This window comes from Salmo salar, chromosome ssa05 (assembly GCF_905237065.1).
Source record: "Salmo salar chromosome ssa05, Ssal_v3.1, whole genome shotgun sequence".
NCBI lineage: Eukaryota > Metazoa > Chordata > Actinopteri > Salmoniformes > Salmonidae > Salmo > Salmo salar.
The window spans coordinates 27,528,470-27,542,679 of NC_059446.1; the positions used below are offsets into that span (position 1 = coordinate 27,528,470).

The 14,210-nt window shown below is 40.3% G+C and overlaps 1 protein-coding gene across 1 annotated transcript in view; it reads right to left on the reverse strand.

The window, feature by feature from the left end:
- LOC106604530 (relaxin receptor 1) overlaps positions 1-14,210 on the reverse strand; it is a 117,385-nt gene that overhangs the window by 63,851 nt on the left and 39,324 nt on the right. The window lies entirely within an intron of this gene.

Genomic DNA, 14,210 nt, shown 5'->3' on the forward strand with positions numbered 1-14,210 from the left:
ATGAGAAGATAAATAGATTGCCTATTTCGGTAGATCAATCTGGAATGAAGTTTGGGTTTGCCGATATAAATACTACAAGCCTTTAGGTTCATCCATCTCAATAGATCTGTTTAAAAATATTAGACACAGAAAGAAGTAATTATGTTTACAAGGAAAATGTGTCATTTCTAACAGCTTCCTCATTACCAGTGCAAATGGATGTGCTGTTTTAGCTGCCTTCCAACCTAATGCAGCATCATCAATCACAAGTGTCACAGATTTCAAAAGTTCAGCATTGATTTTCTGCTTCAGTGATAACATTCAAGTTAGGGCCTTAAAGCTATGGGCTTTCTTTGGCTATTTGCTATGGGGATCAGTATGGTCTTTCAGTGAGTAACAACCTCTGTATCCTGGCTTCACGCACCAGTTTCATGCCAAAATGGATGTGACATACTTTGATAATACAACTCTTACATCCTACTGATATTAATTAGACCAATAAAACCCTCCACGTAGTTTGAGTGAAAAATACCTTCAACCCATATCACGTCGCATGGCTGAACTGCTGAGCTCTTCCCATGATTAAAATGGTAGCTACCCAGGAGAGTTTGCACTACGGAATCCCAATAGTTGACCTTTAAAATATCATCATGACACGGAGGTTGTAGCTCATCTCATCATGGGTCAGGTGAAAGTGTACTGTTCAACAACAGTTGAAATCAATCAGCAAATGCATTTTTTAAACCATATGTCAATTATTTGCGGCATGAGCAACCATCTCCCTGTTTTGTTGAGCTAAACTTATTTTAAGGCTTTTAATAAGATCCAGTGGTTTGTGGGCTTGGTTGCTACACGTTCAATAACTTCCTTGTAGTGCATTGACACGAACACATTAAATCAAGGTATACCATTCAACAACAGATTTCTAAAACACATATGTTCAAGTTATTATTTCCAACATGTGGAACTATTTAATTGTCTTTGTTGAGGTAAACTTATTTTAAGGCTTTGAAAGAGATGTAATCCCAGTGGATTTGCTATTAGGTTCAATAAATTCCCTGTGGAGAGCACGGTCACAAATACATTATTTCATTATGAAAATATCATGCAAGGCCACTTATACTCAATACTAACGTGTGATTGTGATTTGCATACTCATATGGTGTATAGGGACACATTCACACACAATGGCAGCGCTGAAACAGCATTCAACTCTACTGCTATGGAAACCTGTGCCACCTTTTCAAATAGTGTCAGACATCCTTTCAAATCCAAGTAATATTAAAGTTATGAGTGACTGTCATCAGAATGTTATGTTTTTCCTCGTCTAAAGAGTTAATAAACTCAGTCTTATTCATTTCAAACTTTTAATTCAATATAGCCATATCAGTGACTTCCTGCCCATGGCATTATCACAGCAAATCAATGCACTGTAAGGAGCTAAAAATGAATTAACGGTTGATTTTGCAAACACGGGCACTTTCGGATGTTAAATGTTTTTGAAAATGAAACCTCTTGAAAATGCTTTTTATCTATCTGAATATTTTCTTCACTCTGTCTGGAAACAAGATCTAATAGTGGCTGAGACCATACTTTTTAAGAATAGAAAGATTTTTATCGATTTACCCAAATGCCCAAGGGGAAATAACATTACCACTACGTCATAAAATGTGCGATTTTACATGAAAAGGAAATGACAGAAATTGTGACTAAGGTATTTTATATAACATTTCACATGATTTGTTTTTACTATTTGGAAGTTTTATTTATATGTATTCATCATTGTCAAGTCTAAATGTCTATATATGCCTTGATGATACTCAGAAACATGTATTTACCAAATCAAAATCTTAATATTTTACATTATTTTAGGAATTATCTTAAGAACATGCATATAAGGTTCACATATGGTAAAAATCATCAGCATTGTGGTAATGACAGTGTGGTGGAAATGACATTTCATATAAAACAACTGATGAAAAATGCAATTTTGTCACAGTTATACATGTTTAATGTATGAACTAATACATTTGGGAATGACATTTTTACAGTATTTGGTCATAAATAGCAGGGATTCTAGCATGCTATCTCCAGTTGAACAGCTAGCATACAATGTATCCTAAATATGAATAATTAAAACAATTTCTAAAATCTTACATAATTGAATGAAATTATAGCTTATTTGGTAATGACGTACAATAAAATATTATCTTCTCAAGTCATATTTACCTTTATTTTTCTATCATTTCCCAGCATAAAAATGTGAATCTCCCTCCATGACATCCATGTGCTCCAGTCACTATTTACATCCATGGTAACCAAGAACACAAACTTTTGAAAAAAAACGTTATTATCATGTAATCCGCTTGTCGTGGTGGTAATGAGCCAAAACTTAGACACGACTGTATTTTGTGTAAAAAAAAAAAATGAACAAGTGGCTTATACACATCTAATATGTATATAGTTTCCATTTATTTGAATCTTTTTTTAAAACAGATGCATTAAATATTTTCTAATTATAAAGACTTTTGTAAGTGTAATACTGTACATAGAATGTCAAAAGTATGGGTGTGACACAGGACAATTTTAGTCTCTACTTAATGGATGTGAAATAAAAACATCTAAATTCACATTTAATCTGAAAAATCTAGCACTGAGACACAGAAAGTCCCCTATTTGCAAAATCACCCTAAAATGAAAACTCATTGAGATATGGAAGTCTTGAGGGTGTTTAAGGTGGAACATTCAATCACTACTGTTCTCCTTATAACTCATTTTAATAGCAAAAGTAATTCAATGAACAAAGGTTGACATCTCTGAGGTTGTTCCCACACAGACAGTTTGTAGACACTGATCTTAGAAACTGATGCTGTATCCTTCTGCAGCCCATGTTATTTTAGACATTCCCTAACGTTTTCACAAAACAAGACAGTCTATAACTTCTTTAGCGACCCCTGGTGTCTGAACGCATTTTGCTGTCGTGCTGATCTCGCTCTTTTCCCTCTTGCCTTTGGAGAGAGCGTCGACGAACTGAGAACTTTCAAGCAGAAAGAAACCTAGAAATATTGAACATTGATAACTTACTGGAAACAAAGTTGTAAAGTATATATTTACTACTACAGCATAATCAAGTGCTTAGATAATCAGAGTGAGCTGAACCAGAGGGTAATTGGATATTTTCCTTAGACACTTATGAACAGAGAATCCTGGTGAGTTAGCTTTACGCTAGCTAAATTATATGCCTGTCTTGATGAATAACAAAGGTGTACATGATATTTACGATCTAAAACCAGTCAGGATATTGACATAAGCATGTATGACTTTGAGAGTGATGATCATTTAGATTTTAGAATGTTTAGCATTTGCTATCACTACGTGTGCATTTTGTAACCCCCCCTTTGATTCGACAGCACCAGCGCCACATGCCATCTTCTGCAAACTTCTTGGCCATTTACAGAGGCTCATCATCTACAGATTCTACGATCATCATTGTTGCCTCATCTCTATAGAGGGACATTTGACTGGTACATTGTTGAATGAACTGAACCGAGATAATTGAGTGCACTCACATTTTACTTTTATTGGGTACCACATTTCTTTTCCTTTTTATTACTGCATTGGATGAAACTTTGTTGAAAATGAATGGTCGTTGTTGATAATCTGTTGTTGTGATCTTTGAACATAAAAAAGAGAAAACAAACAAGTCCTTGCATAGTCTTCCTTTTTCTTTGCTTAATTAGATTCCATTGCTTTAGATAACAGGCTCCTTATAAATTCATGATGAAATCTTGTATTCACAAACAAAAAATGCAAGATATACACTATATATGGGGCGGCAGGTAGCCTAGTGGTTACAGCGCTGGACTAGAAACTGAAAGGTTGCAAGATCGAATCGCCAAGCTAAAAATATGGTAAAAATACGCCGTTCTGCCCCTGAACAAGGCACTTAACCCACTGTTCCTAGGCCGTCATTGAAAATAAGAGTTTGTTCTTAAGTGACTTGCCTAGTTAAATAAAGGTAAAATAATAAAATAAATATAAACAAAAGTATTTGGACACCCGTTCAAATTAGTGGAGTTTCGTTATTTCAGCCACACCCGTTGCTGATAGGTGTATAAAATTGAGCACACAGCCATGCAATCTCCATAGACAGACATTCTACACATTCTACTGGCAGTAGAATGGCCTTACTGAAGAGCTCAGTGACTTTCAACATGGCACTGGCATAGGAAGCCACCTTTCCAACAAGTTAGTTAGTCAGATTCCTGCCCTGCTAGAGCTGCCCCGGTCAAGTGTAAGTGCTGTTATTGTGAAGTGGAAATGTCTAGGAGCAACAACAGCTCAGCTGCAAAGTGATAGGCCACACAAGCTCACAGAATGGGACAGTCGAGTGCTGAAGCGAGTAGCGTGCAAAAATCGTCTGTCCGCAGTTGCAACACTCACTACCGAGTTCCAAACTGCCTCTGGAAGCAACGTCAGAACAAGAACTGTTCGTCGGGAGCTTCATGAAATGTGTTTCCATAGCCGAGCAGCTGCACACAAGCCTAAGATCACCATGCGCCAAGCGTCAGCTGGAGTGGTGTCAAGCTCGCCTCCACTGGACTCTGTAGCAGTGGAAATGCATTCTCTAGAGTCTAGAGTGAGGAATCACGCTTCACCATCAGGCGATTTGACGGATGCCAGGAGAACGCTACCTGCCTGAATGCATAGTGCCAACTGTAAAGTTTGGTGGAGGAGGAATAATGGTCTGGGGCTGTTTTTCATGGTTCGGGCTAGGCCCCTTAGTTCCAGTGAAGGGAAATCTTAACTCTACAGCATACAATGACATTCTGGACAATTCTGTGCTTCCAACTTTATGGCAATAGTTTGGGGAAGGCCCTTTCCTGTTTCAGCATGACAATGCCACGTGCACAAAGCGAGGTCCATACAGAAATGGTTTGTTGATATCGGTGTGGAAGAACTTGACTGGCCTGCACAGAACCCTGACCTCAACCCCATCGAACACCTTTGGGATGAATTGGAACGCTGATTGCGAGCTAGGCCAAATTGCCAAACATCAGTTCCCAACCTCACTAATGCTCTTGTGGCTGAATGGAAGCATTACCTGCAGCATTGTTCCAACATCTAGTGGAAAGCCTTCCCTGAAGAGTGGAGGCTGTTATAGTAGCAAAGGGGGGACCAACTCTATATTATTGCTCATGATTACGGAATAAGATGTTGGACAAGCAGGTGTCCACATACCTTTGGTCATGTAGTGTATATATGAGGGCATAACAAGGTCCTCAGAAGAGTTGAAGAGTCATTTCTCTTTGTAATTTCAAAGTTTCATCTGCATTCTGTTTTGGGTGAAATATGACTCACATCTTGAATGCACAGATTCACACACACACACACACACACACACACACAATACATTAGCTGCAGACAGACACCGAGGCACCCAACCCGACCCAAAATGATTTGGTTTGGGGCCGTCTTTCATCTTGTCAAAACAGTAGTTGGGCTCATCTGGGCCACAGCAAAAAGACACTTCCAAACCGTTTTGCTTTGAAAAATGTTTCTTCAATATTAATGTTGACAGGAGAGTATGATGAAAAATGTTTCTTCAATATTACTGATGACAGGAGAGTATCATGAAAAATGTTTCTTTAATATTAATGTTGACAGGAGAGTATGATGAAAAATGTTTCTTCAATATTACTGATGACAGGAGAGTATCATGAAAAATGTTTCTTTAATATTAATGTTGACAGGAGAGTACGATGAAAAATGTTTCTCCAATATTAATGTTCACAGAAGAGTGTCATAAAAAATGTACATTCTGATGGCAGAATGATGACAGATGCAGGATTAGTAATTAACAGAGTTTCTAAAGACAGTGTGAATTTTCACCAGCTATAAGTCTGACAATAGTAAAGATAATCGAACACATTTTATTCTCCTGACATTCTCCTTTATGGCGCCAGGCAAAGGCATTTGCATATTAAAAATCCACTACAAAAACCACAATGTCCAATCCTTTTGATCTATTATTAAGTAAATATTCGTAGTTGTTACCCACTGGTTATGAATCCTTCGACTGAGAAGTATGTTTTCTTCTTTTTCACATTGCACAGCTGTCTGTAGTCGTTATGGCTTCAGACCTAACCATTAGAATCAGATGGTCATGGAAATTCATATCTCAATGGACTGCACCAGATGCTCTAGTCATTGGGACATGTACGCTAAATATGCTAAATAATGTTTGATGGAGAATAATCTGATTCTGTTAATTGGATCTTTATTCAATTAAGTTGAGCTTGTCATTATCAGTTGTCAAAGGGAGAGCGCTGGAATAATTGTGCCGTTATCCTAATCAACTTTATATTGCCTCAATGGTCTGCTCTCTGCACAGTGACTGTGTGATGATGTTTTATTAAGTGTGCAGTGAGACAGCTGTATCATCTCTGTGTGTTGCCTGGAGTCTAAGAGATATGGTGCTGGCCGAAGCCCAACATGATTAACTGTTTTGAGGTCAGTAAAAGCTCAAACAATGCTGTTACCCTCAAGGTGTCTGCCTCTTGCAAACAAACAAACACACACAGCACACAGCACACAAACATATGCATGTGCACACTTAATCATACACACACTTTCGCTCATACACACACACACACAACCAACCTCACAATGGGGATGACTCATCTAATTTCCCCCAAACAGTTTGGACCAAAAGCATCTGTGTGGCACACATGGCCACCTACTAAACCTCATGGTCCTCTGCACAGACGAGACGTTTCCCAATCTATCAAACAATACCACCATGCATAGAGGAAAAAAACAACCCGTTTGTATGGTAACTGCAAAGAATGAAGCACACAGCCACCAGACATGAATCATAATTATAGAGTAGTTAGCAGCATATGTACACCACTATTTTACATTATCATGATTATATGCACTCCACCTCCTTGAGAGACTCTCTGAACCATAGGCGGGTAAGATGAGAGAGTTTGGCACACAGAAGAAAGGGGGGATGAAAACAACTTGAAAGAAAGAAGATGAAGTTCAAAGGAAAAGTGTGATTCGGATTTACAATTATGCAGGAGTATGGTGAGGCAGATATAGAGGGATGGCTTCCCTGCCTTTCCGTTCACCACCAATTGGTTCTGATTCATCCTCGAGTAAAGGGGAGGGATTTCAACAATCTCAATTAAATCTATCCCACCTTGTTTGGGAGAGTGAGGGGGGGGGGGCTTTGCTTCCAGGAAGCCACAGCAGGAAACACAGTGAATTGATTGAGAGTGAAATATACATTGACAAGGTCCATGCCATCTACGTTATAGCTCATTCCCTCTCGTAAACATGTTAAAATAAATTAAAAACAAAGCTTCATTGTCCTGGCGGAAGGAAGACAGTTGCCAAAGAGCAGTATACTCTCCTTCTCCCCCTCCCTTCCTTCACTCGCTGGAGGGCTTAAGGCTTGTCTTAAGCAGGGCTCAGAGCAACACCCACTTGGTCAAACCCACTGGTTATAAGTGTGGCAGACTGGCATTAGAAGCTGGATCAGCCCAGGTGGTCAGCTTCTGAAACAGACGTGGTTTGTTGAGTTTACTTATTATATACACTGAACAAAAATGTAAACGCAACATGTAAAGTGTTAGTCCCATGTTTTATGAGCTGAATTAAAAGATCCCAGAAAAGTTCCATATGCACAAAAAGCTTATTTCTCAAAAATGTTGTGCACAAATGTGTTTGCTGCCCTGTTAGTGAGCATTTCTCCTTTGCCAAGATAATCCATCCACTTGACAGGTGTGGCATATCAATAATCTGATTAAACAGCAATGAAAGGTTACTCTAAAGTGTGCAGTTTTGTCACACAACACAATGCCACAGATGTCTGAAGTTGAGGGAGCATGCAATAGGCATGCTGATTGCAGGAATGTGCACCAAAACTGTTGCCGGAGAATCAAATGTTAATTTCTCTACCATAAGCCACCTCCAACGTAATTTTAGAGAATTTGGCAGAATGTCCAAACGGCCTCACAACCACAGACCACGTGTAACCATGCCAGCCCAGGACCTCCACATCCGGCTTGTTCACCTGGGGGATGGTCTGAGACCAGCCACCCGGACACCTGATGAAACTGTGGGTTTGCACAACCAAAGAATTTCTGCACAAACTGTCAGAAACCGTCTCAGGGAAGCTCATCTGCGTGCTCGTCTTCCACACCAGGTTCTTGACCTGACTGCAGTTCTGTTTTGTAATAAACGTCAGTGGGCAAATGTTCACCTTTGATGGCCACTGGCATGCTGGAGAAGTGTGCTCTTCATGAATGAATCCCGGTTTCAATTGTACATAGCAGTTTGCAGACAGTGTGTATGGCGTCGTGTGGGCGAGTGGTTTGCTGATGCCAACGTTGTGAGCAGAGTGCTCCATGTTGGTGGTGGGGTTATGGTATGGGCAGGCATAAGCTACGGATAATGAACACAATTTCATTTTATCGATGGCAATTTCAATGCACAGAGATATCGTGATGAGATCCTGAGGCCCATTGTCGTGGCCATTCATCCGCCACCATCACCTCATGTTACAGCATCTTAATGCACAGCCCCATTTTGAAAGGATCTATACAAAATTCCTGGAAGCTGAAAATGTCCCAGTTCTTCCACGGCCTGCATACTCAGATATGTCACTCATTGAACAAGTTTGGAATGCTCTGGATCGATGTGTAGGACAGCATGTTCCAGCTCCCACCAGCCATTGAAGAGGAATGGGACAACATTCCACAATCAACAGCCTGATCAACTCTATGCAATGTCTCAAGCTACATGAGGCAAATGGTGGTCACACCAGATACTGATTGGTTTTCTGATCCATGCCCCTACATTTTTTTAAGGTATCTGTGACCAACAGATGCATATCTGTATCATCAGTCATGTGAAATCCGTAGATTAGGGCCTAATTTATTTACATTTACTGATTTCCTTATATGAACCGTGACTCAGTAAAATCTTTGAAATTGTTGCGTTTATATTTTTGTTCAGTATATACTGTATCTCCAGGTGTTACAAACAATTGCGCTTCCACAGCCCATTGGGATTCTGTAGAGATGTAACAACGTTACTTCTCTATATCCAATTGAAGATAGTGGGGAGTGAGGGGGCTTAGAACATGAAGAGGGGAGTTAACGAGGTGGATTTGAGAGCAGGTGGGAATGGTGCAGTGACAGCTGATCTAGATAGCAGTTTGTTGTACAAACAAGCAAACATGATTGCACTTCTATTTGAGAAAATAACAAGTTTGTTTACCCATACAATAGAGTAAGACCTAAGTGTTCAAAATGGTGTTGCACGTAAACACACTTGTGTGCAGATAAAAATATACGCATCTTGCTGAAACTCAAAGTGCAATCATTCTTGCAAACACACATCTAGATAATTGTCACCATACAATTCCCATTCGGTCTCAAATCCACCTCTCCTACTCCTCCTACTCCAAAAATATAAATGATCCATGCAACAATTTCAAAGATTTTACTTAGTTAGAGTTCATATAAGGAAATCACTCAATTGAAATAAATTAATTAGGCCCTAATATATGGACTTCACATGACTGGGAATACAGATATGCATCTGTTGGTCACAGATACCTTAAAAAAAAGTAGGGCCATGGATCAGAAAACCAGTCAGTATCTGGTGTGATGACCACATGCAGTAGACACATATCCTGTTGATTGTGGCCTGTGGAATGTTGGAGGATTGTGGAATGCGAAGTTGGTGGATATTGGTGGGAACTGGAACACGCTGTCGTACACATCGATCCAGAGCATCCCAAACATGCTCAATGTCTGGGGAGTATGCAGGCCATGGAAGAACTGGGACATTTTCAGCTGCCAGGAATTGTATACAGATCCTTGTGACATTGGGCTGTGCATTATCATGCTGAAACATGACGTGATGGTGGCGGATGAATGGCACGACAATGGGCCTCAGGATCTTGTCAGGTATCTCTGTGTATTCAAATTGCCATCGATAAAATGAAATTGTGTTCGTTGTCTGTAGTTTATGCCTGCCCATACCATAACCTCACCACCACGGGGCACTCTGTTTACAACGTTGACTTCAGCAAACCGCTCGTCCACACGACGCCATACACGTGGTCTGCAGTTGTGAGGCCGGTTGGACGTACTGCCAAATTCTCAAAAATGACGTTGAAGGCGGCTTATGGTAGAGAAATGAACATTCAATTATCTGGCAACAGGTCTGGTGGACATTCCTGCAGTCAGCATGCCAATTGCACACTCCCTTAAAACATGAGATATCTGTGGCATTTTAGAGTGTCCTTTTATTGTCCCTAGCACAAGGTTTTAGAGTGGCCTTTTATTGTCCCAAGCACAAGGTGCACCTGTGTAATGATCACGCTGTTTAATCTTGGCAAAGGATAAATGCTCACTAACAGGGACGTAAACAGATTTGTGCACAACATTTTAGAAATAATATGCTTTTTGTGAGTATGGAACATTTCTGGGATCTTTTATTTAAGTTCATGAAACATGGGACCAACAACTTTACGTGTGCATTTATAATTGTGTTCAGTGTGCATTTCTCTCTATATACAGTACCAGTCAAAAGTTTGGACACACCTACTGATTCAAGGGTTCTTCTTTATTTTTACTATTATCTACATTGTAGAATAATAGTGAAGAGATCAAAACTATGAAATAACACATATGGAATCATGTAGTAACCAAAAAAGTGTTAAACAAATCAAAATATTGTGGCAAACCTCTTCAAAGTTAGGAGCGGTTGTCACAAATTAAGTGGGAAACTGTCACCAAAGTCAGCCCAGAATTAAAGTTCTTTCGAACATGACAGTACCTGTGTGTTTGTTTCTCTGTCCTGGTCCACCCAGGCCGCAGGTAAGGTCAAGGATAGCAGGGTTCGGTATACAAATCTGGTTCTCGGTAGGTCCAGGTCTAAACGCCAACAGGTAAGTCCAAAACAGTCCAGCTCGTACACGGTAAATCCAGCCAATGTAGATTGTCTCTTTCTCTATGGTTCATAGATCCTTCCCGCCCTCTCTCTCTCTACCTGATTTTTCTTGACCCTTTATCTGTGGGTTGGCTCCACCTTCTGAGGGTTCCCCTTGCTTTTGGGAATTGTAGTTTTGTCAGTCGGCCATTTTGTGATCTGTAGTTCTGATCGGGGTGGCCATTTTAGTGATCGGGCAGAGCCCGTTTATTAGTTCTGCCCTCACATATCTGCCATTTATCACTCGACCCCCTTCTTTGCCACACATCTCCCCCCCTAGATCCGACCCCCTAGGTCGGGCTACCGCAGAAAAATATGTGTGCATGCGGGATAACCCATCCACATTTCCCATTTCCTTTCCTGCTCTGTTTCAAGTCAAAGTGAAACGGTTGGAGACTCAAAAACCACCGCATCACCCGAGCATTCTTCTCTTTAGCCCTATGCATCCAGGTGAGTGGTGCATGGTCACTGATGAGGGTGAAGTGGCGCCCCAGCAGGTAGTATTTCAGGCTTTCCAGAGCCCACTTTACTGCCAGCGCCTCTTTCTCAACAACTGAGTAGTTGGTTTCCCGTGGTTCCAGCTTCCTGCTTAACCTCTTGACGGTCGCCTAGGATAGGGGGCGCTACAGCGATTTTTGAAAAAGAATCGTGCCCATTTTAAACGGCTTCCTACTCAAACTCAGAAGCTAGGATATGCATATAATTAATACTTGTGGATAGAAAACACTCTAAAGTTTCTAAAACTGTTTGAATGGTGTCTGTGAGTATAACAGAACTCATATGGCAGTCAAAACCCCGAGACAGATCCTAAAAGGAAGTGGAAATGTGATTTGTGGAATCACATTCAGCACTTTGCCTATAAAACACACCGTGAGTTAGGATTCATTGAGCACTTCCTAAGGCTTCCACTAGATGTCAACAGTCTTTACAAAGTGGTTTGAGTCTTCTATGGTACAAACTGACCGAAAGAGAGGCTTTGGAAGTTGGTCACAGGGGGAGGGCCATTACTACTATGACGCGGGCGCCCATGGCTACCCTCCCCTTTCGAAACGTTTAGTAAGACAATGCAATCGTCCCCCTTGAATAGTATTGAAGCTCTGGTTGAAAAAGGCCCTAAAGATTTATGTTATACAACGTTTGACATGTTTGAACGAACTTAAATATATATTTTTTGCACATTTGTGACGACAAGTCCCACGCGCTACAGTACATTTTGAGTAGCCTTCGGAACACGCTAACAAGAAGAAGCTATTGGGACATAAATTATTAACTTTTTCGAACAAAACTACATTTGTTGTGGACCTGGGATTCCTGGAAGTGCCTTCTGATGAAGATAATAAAAGGTAAGGGAATATTTACAATAGTATACAATAGTATATTTGATTTTAGATGGTTCCAAGATGGCGCTAACCTGTATCGCCTAGCCTATTTTTCTGAGCATAGCATCCCCTTTTATTGCAAAGTGTGATTTCCCAGTAAAGTTATTTTTAAATCTGGCAATGCGGTTGCATTCACGAGATGTTCATCTATAATTCTTTGAATGACAATATTACATTTAAAAAATGTTTTCGAATAGTAATTTAGTAAATTGTAGCGCTCATTCACCGGATGCATTTGAGGGAAAATATTTTCTGAACGTCACGCGCCGATGTAAAATGCTGTTTTTATATATAAATATGAACTTTATCGAACAAAAGAATGCATGTATTGTGTAACATGATGTCCTAGGAGTGTCATCTGATGAAGATTGTCAAAGGTTAGTGCTTCATTTAGCTGTTTTTTGTTTATTTGTGATGCATGTGGTTGGTCGGAAAATGGCGGTGTGGCTATTTTGACGATGTACTCAGCTAATATAATGTAATGTTTTGCTTTCGCTGTAAAGCCTTTTTGAAATTGGACAACGTGGTTCGATTCAGGAGAAGTGTATCTATAAAACGGTGTAAAATAGTCCTATGTTTGAGAAACAGAAATTATTAGATTTGGTTATGGTTAGGTTATGAATATGGCTCTCTGATTTTTCGCTGGATGTTGATCCCGCATATGGGACCAGCGTTTCAAGAGTTAAGAAGATTTGCCAGACAAAGTTCAGATGGCATTATAAACTCAGCAAAAAAAGAAATGTCCTCTCACTGTCAACTGTGTTTATTTTCAGCAAACTTAACATGTGTAAATATTTGTATGAACATAGCAAGAATCAACAACAGACATAAACTGAACAAGTTCCACAGACATGTGACTAACAGAAATGGAATAATGTATCCCTGAATAAAGGGGTGTCAAAAAGTTAGTAACAGTCATTATCTGGTGTGGCCACCAGCTGCATTAAGTACTGCAGTGCATCTCCTCCTCATGGACTGCACCATATTCATACATTGTTCCGGAACTCCAATTTGAGCAGCAGCAGCTGAAAAATGAGCTCCTACAAATATTGAAATTTACATGGTTTTTAGAGTGAAGTACATTGGAAAAAAGCAAAAGAAAACTGCAAGACTGAATAGGAGAAAAAACAAGCAACAAACAAAGAAGATAGGCTTTTGAAAAATAACTATTTTTCATAAAATTGTAGTTATCTTAGCTAGCTGAATTGTTTACCAGTTGCTAAGCAGTTGCTAGGGACTCTTTTGGAAGAAGCTAGCTAGCTAACGAAGAACAACAAAGAATATCTAGTTAACAGAAGAAAAGAAAGAGAAAATCAGGACAGAAGAAAAAGGATATCAAAGTGAAACAGTTCTCTAAAGACACAGGAGACAATAATACAAGAAACAACACTTCTGTAGCTTGTCAACTATGTGTCTGTCTATCCCTGTTCTCTCCTCTCTGCACAGGCCATACAAACGCTTCACACCGCGTGGCCGCTGCCACTCCAACCTGGTGGTCCCAGCGCGCACGACCCACGTGGAGTTCCAGGTCTCCGGCAGCCTCTGGAACTGCCGGTCTGCAGCCAACAAGGCTGAGTTCATCTTCCTATGCTACCCTCCAGTCCCTAGACTTCCTGGCGCTGACGGAAACATGGATTACCACAGATAACACTGCTACTCCTACTGCTCTCTCTTCGTCTGCCCACGTGTTCTCGCATACCCCTAGAGCATCGAGCCAGCGGGGTGGTGGCACTGGAATCCTCATCTCTCCCAAGTGGACATTCTCTCTTTCTCCCCTGACCCTGATCTCCTCATTTGAATTCCATGCTGTCACAGTTACCAGCCCTTTCAAGCTTAACA